The sequence below is a fragment of the Pundamilia nyererei genome, unplaced genomic scaffold, assembly GCF_000239375.1.
Source record: "Pundamilia nyererei isolate P.nyererei 1_Seehausen unplaced genomic scaffold, PunNye1.0 scaffold00080, whole genome shotgun sequence".
Classification (NCBI taxonomy): domain Eukaryota; kingdom Metazoa; phylum Chordata; class Actinopteri; order Cichliformes; family Cichlidae; genus Pundamilia; species Pundamilia nyererei.
The window spans coordinates 2,816,376-2,822,622 of NW_005187481.1; positions in this window are offsets into that span (position 1 = coordinate 2,816,376).

Genomic DNA, 6,247 nt, shown 5'->3' on the forward strand with positions numbered 1-6,247 from the left:
ACATGGGCCCATCTTCCTGCAGGCCCACCACCCGTAGGAGGCATGTAGGGGTCGGGTGCAATGTGAGCCGGGCGGCGGCCAGGAGCAGAGGTCCTGGCGGACCGAGCCCCGGCTACCAAGACTGGAAATTAAAAGATTAAATTAAACCATATTAGACTTTCCAATCATTTGAACCATATAGAAGTTACCAGGCTATTTCATAATGTGGAATATCACGATAATAATTTCATGTTATTCAAAAGTTTAGATGGATAGTGAAGGCTGATGGGTTTGCAGTGTTGTGGTGGATTGTGGTAAGTTAGGTCGTGGGTAACTACAGAGATATTATAAAACAGAGAGCAGTGAAAGAACTGTGAATTGTATTGGAGACTTTTGTGACAGCAAAGATGGTGGTAAAAGTTTTAAAAGTTTATTTGAGGACAACATCAGAAAATATTTAATTTGATCAAATTTGACTTGACATTATATGCAGTTTTTATTTCATTAAAATAAAAGTTAAATGAAAGTGCCCAGATGTTTCGGCATGGCTGCTGACTAACGGGACTTGCTTCCAGAAGGAGTCATCAATCCGAATATAAGAATTCCAAGTTTGACCTTCATCCCAGCTGTTTAGAGTCGTGTCCCATCTGTTGTTTCTGTGTTGGGCTAAATAGTGATTTCTGGTGTTTCTGTGTTTTTTATGTGTGACATCTTATATTATTAAATAAACTGTAATCAACAGGATTTATGAAGGGTTATTATATTTTTAAAAAGGACCTGTTTTTAAGGGTTTTTTTTAATGTCTCTGCAGTGTTGTACCCCATTATAATCAACCCAGTCCTTTTTGACCACTCAAAATATCTTTATAAAACGATTCTTTTTTTTCTTCTTTTTTTTTTTACATTTATTTTTATTTATTTTTTTGCAATTCCTGCCCTCTTGGGCTGATCTCTCTTAAAAAGCCATTTTTAATGTCAGTGATTTTTACTGGAATAAATAAAAGAGATATAAAAGTATTTTTAACAACAAAAAAAACAAAAAATAAAACAACAACAAAACAGATTGCGGCTTCTACATTGTGGCAGGGATATTGTTTCTGGCTCAAAGTGACTTGATATCATTCATGAAAGATATATTTGACATATGTTTCACAGAGTATAGGCCAACAAGTTATTTACAACAGTTTAAATACGGACAAAAGGTATTTGGCAAATACCGGAAATCACTTTTTGGAACTTAAAGTCCCCCACCTGCCAAAACCCTCTTGTATATGCAAAGTATAAACAAACCACGAGCTGCCAACTCTTTACTGCGTGGCACAAAAAAACCGTGTGGTAAACAGGAGGCAAGGAAATAGGTATTAAGCCAGCTAATGAGTTTAAGCTCCCCGATGGAGTGCCAGTTTCAACTCCAGAGGGAGCCAGCAAGCATGTTTCTATCAGCTGTCCACTCACTAACATGACCCGGACTCTTACTGTCTTATAGAGGGTCGGCAAGCTACATTTGGGCTTCATTTCTGTTTCTCCTGCAGATATCCATCAGGTTCATAAAAAGGCTTCCTATCGCCGAGCTGGAAAGTAATCTTTAAACGGCGCATTTATTAAAGGTGGTAAACTGTGCCATCAAAAGCTCTGCCATTTAACACAGATGCCAATCCATCCAATCTTTTCCGCTTATTCAGTTCAGGGCCACCGGGGTCCTGAATCCTATCCCAGCCGCCAGGGGACTGTGGGTTATGATAAGTAAAAAGAACTTCGTGTGTTTAATTCAAATTAAAGTGTGTAAAGACGGCGGGGAAGCAGATCCGGGTTCTCTGATGTGGTTGAAATCCAGAAGATGGCAGTAATGCAACTTCACTAATGGTTACAAAAGAGAGAAAAGCTCAAAGAAGAAGAAGAGCCAACTGATGGAGGAGTGCAGCAACTCTGCAGGAGGAGTCGCTTAATAATTAATTTGGACTTTTACGCCATGCCAAGAACTTTTTACAAGTTTTAAGACTCTTTTGTGTGCAAGTGAAGGGCTGAAGGGAGAAACACACACGCACACACCAGCATGCACAAAGCACGCCGCTGTGGCTTTAGTTGGTCGGATTACTGCTGGGAGGCTTAACGGAAAACCATTTTAAATTTTGGGGTTCAGTTAATTCAGTTTTTTACTGCATCTCTGTGTGTTTGCACCTGAAATGTTTTGCAGGTTGCACAGGAGTGTGCTGAGACAGGCTCAGCTTCTGCGTGGTGTCAGCAGGAGCACGGCTTTGCCACGGAGGGCTTGTGCTACTTTCCGCACACACGAGCAGTGTCTTGGTGGGTTTAGCTGTAACCTTTTAACCCGGTTTGCGCATGCCTGGTTTTGTTTGTTTGTTTTTATGTTATCACAAATTTCGCTGTTAACCCCTGACCACATATTTCTGAAATCACCAGAACTGCACTATGGAGGGACGCAGATGCATTTTAACTATGTGTGGCTGCGAGATCACTGCCTCTCTGCTGCTTCGTACAACTCCAAAACTAACCAGAGGAACCTGGACACTGGGAGTATAGATCTGACTATACGTCCCGAAAGCACACGAGTGGAAGAAGACCACCTTGTTATCACCTGTAAGTGGGGAACTATGGGTTGCAACAGTGGGTTGCACAGGCGGGTGGGAGAGAACATAATGAAAATTGACTTTAAATTGTGTGAAGAACTAAGACACATTGTTGAAGTGCAACTTAGTGTTGTTATTATTTTTAAGGATGGCCATCATCTGTTTTCTAAATGGAATCTTCATTCAATGTGGCCATTTCTGCAAAACAAAATAGTTTGGAAATAACACATTTTCTTTAGTTAAATTGCATTAAAATTGCACATACTAAACGCAGGAGCAAGGTTATTGAAACTCAACTAAAACTGAAGCTAAATGTGTAAAAACATTTTAGTTAACTAAAACATAAAAAATATTGAAAAATCAAAAATTAAATGAAACAATTAAGTAAACTACAATAAAAATATAGAAGCATCGTTCTTCGTTTTAGTGTTAGTTTGGTAAAAATTGTATTACAGCTTGTCTGATGGGAGAGCTGATAGACATGTTTATTGAGACTAGATGTGTACAAGGCTGGCAAAACTTTCCATGCAGTAAACACTAAACTAAAACAAGAGAATCCATCTCTGGAAACTTATTGAAACTAAACTGAATTTAAAACAAAAATTCAAAATGAAATAAAAAAAATCAAATTAGAAAAAGCAAAGCTATAACAACTGCCCAGGACCGGCTCGTCTGAAGTTCTCTGCACAGCCAAATATACTGTAGTGGTCTTTGCCCCCTGGCACATTGTATTTGTGTAAAGATTTACTTCATGTGCAGGTACAATAAGGCTTAGGGTGTAATTATCCAAAGGAGAAAAACATAGACAGTTTTAGTTATATACCATAAAATTGATTTACACGTACAGGGAATGTTGCCTAAGCTGGCTTTAGATAGCAGCCTTTATCAGCAGTCACTGTCAAATAAAAAGATGAGACCGAGACATACCTGTGCTCCTCCTTTAGTGTTTTCTGCTGACCCCTAAAAGCTAGTTGAAGTTTGACACAAGGAAAAAAACCCTAAATTATGTCATTTCTGCCTGCATTCCAGTCTGCTCTGGAACACAACTGAGAAAAAGAGCAGGTTTATATTTTTCTGTGATCTCCTGCCCAGAACTCAGGGGGAGGATCGTGGGTTTCTCTTCCTGCCCACCACTGAAGAAACCCTTTCCATGCTCTCTAACACCTCATCTTCCACATAATCGCCCAGCTGCTGTAGACACAAGCCATTGCTCAGCTCACAGTGCTGTTCCCCAGAGAGAGCCCCAGCAGGGCGAGCTAGCTTAACTAGCACAAAGCACTGGCTAGCTGGAGTCATTACTTATTCTGTCTGCTAAGTGGAAAAAGTCAGGTGGGATTTAGTTGCCTTTGCTTTGGGAAATCCGAAGATTAAATGGTCCTGCAGATGCCAGGTGTGGACCAGTGGAAACTATTCACTCCCTCTGCTCTAGTTTGAAAAAATGTTAATCTCTGACCCATGGGACTCAGACACAAGCTGGAATTATTCACTCTTTAGTACAGGAGTCAGTGTACAGACCGGGAAACTTCATCTTCCTCTAACCTTTTAAGAACATAGCAGTCCCGTCAGAGTGTTGTAGATCCGAGATCCCTTTTCTCTGTGGGAATCTCTCTGGATTATACTCTACCATTCATTAAAAAAAAAAAAAAAAAACAGACTGTGCAGCTGCTGAAAAATACTCTCACTATGGTTTTATGCAGGCACAAGAGTGACACGGTGTCTTACATACAGTGACATATGTGGGTGTGGCAACCCCATGACAGCTGCTGATGCAGGCATTCTTGCATGCATGCCTCTCCCTGTTAGTGGAACATATTCAAGGTCAGCTCAGTTTCTGAGCATGTATTCTGTTTGTGAACAGGGGGGCTTTCAGAGTTAGGTTAGCAAATGCTAAATCACAGCAGCACATGGACCGCCTGCTATAAATTTTGCATTCAGATCCGAGTCAGGTAATCTTGAGAACCCCTCTGCTATTGTACGCTTGCTTGCACTCTGGTGGCAACAGTCAATATTTCAAGGCTTCCAGCAGTTACTCGCCAAGACTTCCTGTTTGTTGTTATTGTTCACAGTACAGCTAGAATACAGATCCACATCCAAGATAAAATGAAAAAGAAAATACAAAGCAAAATCATGGACGGACAATAGAAATTGGTGCTTAAATGGCTGTTTGGCTCAATGGCTTCCTGTTTTGCACCGTACATGGGCTGTTTTCCTGTATTCTGCCAAAGCCCACACAAGCTTAATTAGCCTAGCGAGCAAGGACTACAAACAGAATCCAGAAAACTTCTTCTATGACTACACACATTCTCATGTAGAGTCTTTATAGAGAAAATTGTATGTAATAAGAGTCCCTGCAACTCATTTGCTACATATGTACGTACAGACGGAGGATTTTACAGGCCTCTTAATGTCCTGCAATCCTGTATGTATACTGCCTAGCTGTCACAGGGCACAAGAGGCAGGGTACACCTTGGATACAGTCATGGAGACAGACAACCATTCACTCAAACTGTTTTAAAAATGTCTAATTCAGCCGATAATTTATTTAATAATGCGTTCTATCTAACACTTACACTCTGATTAATGCATTGGGAGCAACTCGGGATTCACTATCTTGGCTAGCAGCATTTGACTGGAGGAGCCAAGGATTGAACCACCAACATTCCAACTGCACTGTAAAATATAATATTGTGTTTAATTAAAAATATTAAATAGGCTGAACTCAGTTTTTATCAATTTGTTATTAGAGCTCGATTTAAATACTTTTTATGCAAAAAACTCTGATAAACTCAATTTATTTGAGTTGTCTTAACTTAGAAAAATTAAGTAAGATGGAAGTTTTGCTTCTCAGTGCGGAAGGATGAAAGATGTGTTTTGAAAATGCCCCGTCACTACCGTCCTCCTCCCTCTCGGATCAGTCCGCATGTCCATGGTGCCAGCATTTGTTGAGCAACCCTGGAAAAGCGTCAGCTCAAGATATTATTGTTGTCATTGCTGTGAATCTTTACCTGATTCACTGACTTGGTTGAGTAAATGTTTGCCTCACAGGCATTCACACTATTGAGATCCTGTTTCTCTTTATTCTTTATCCTTTATTATTCTAGTTGCTCCATTTCTTTGCCGCTTAACTACTCCCTCGGTTTTCACCGTTCGAACTTTAAACTGTTCTGCTATTTCTGCTTTCGACTGCTATATCTTTTGGTGATAATAACTTTTATACTTTTTGAGATATTCAGCTTTTTATGCCATTTTTTTGGCCCATTTTGCTGTCAGAGACCATATTATCAGTGTGATCACCAGTTTTGCTTGCTGGGCTGAGCCATGTTTTAGCTCAGTGAGATGAGCAGCCGTTCTCAGACCAGGAGGGCAGGGTTCGAATCCCGCTTATGGCAACATTTTCTTCAGAATCAGAATCGTGTGTATTGACCAAGTATATGTGCAGACACATACAAGGAATTTGGTTCCGGTAGATGGTGGCTCTCAAGCACAGCAATGTAAATCACACACACACACACACACACGCGTGTCTATTAGGGGTGCAACGATATTCGTATCGATATTGAACCGTTCGATACAGTACTTTCGGTTCGGTACGCATATGTATCGAACAATACAACATTTGTAATTTATTTTATCAACTTTCCTTCTGACGATGCTGTCTGTGTTGAGCGCTCAGTGAATCTG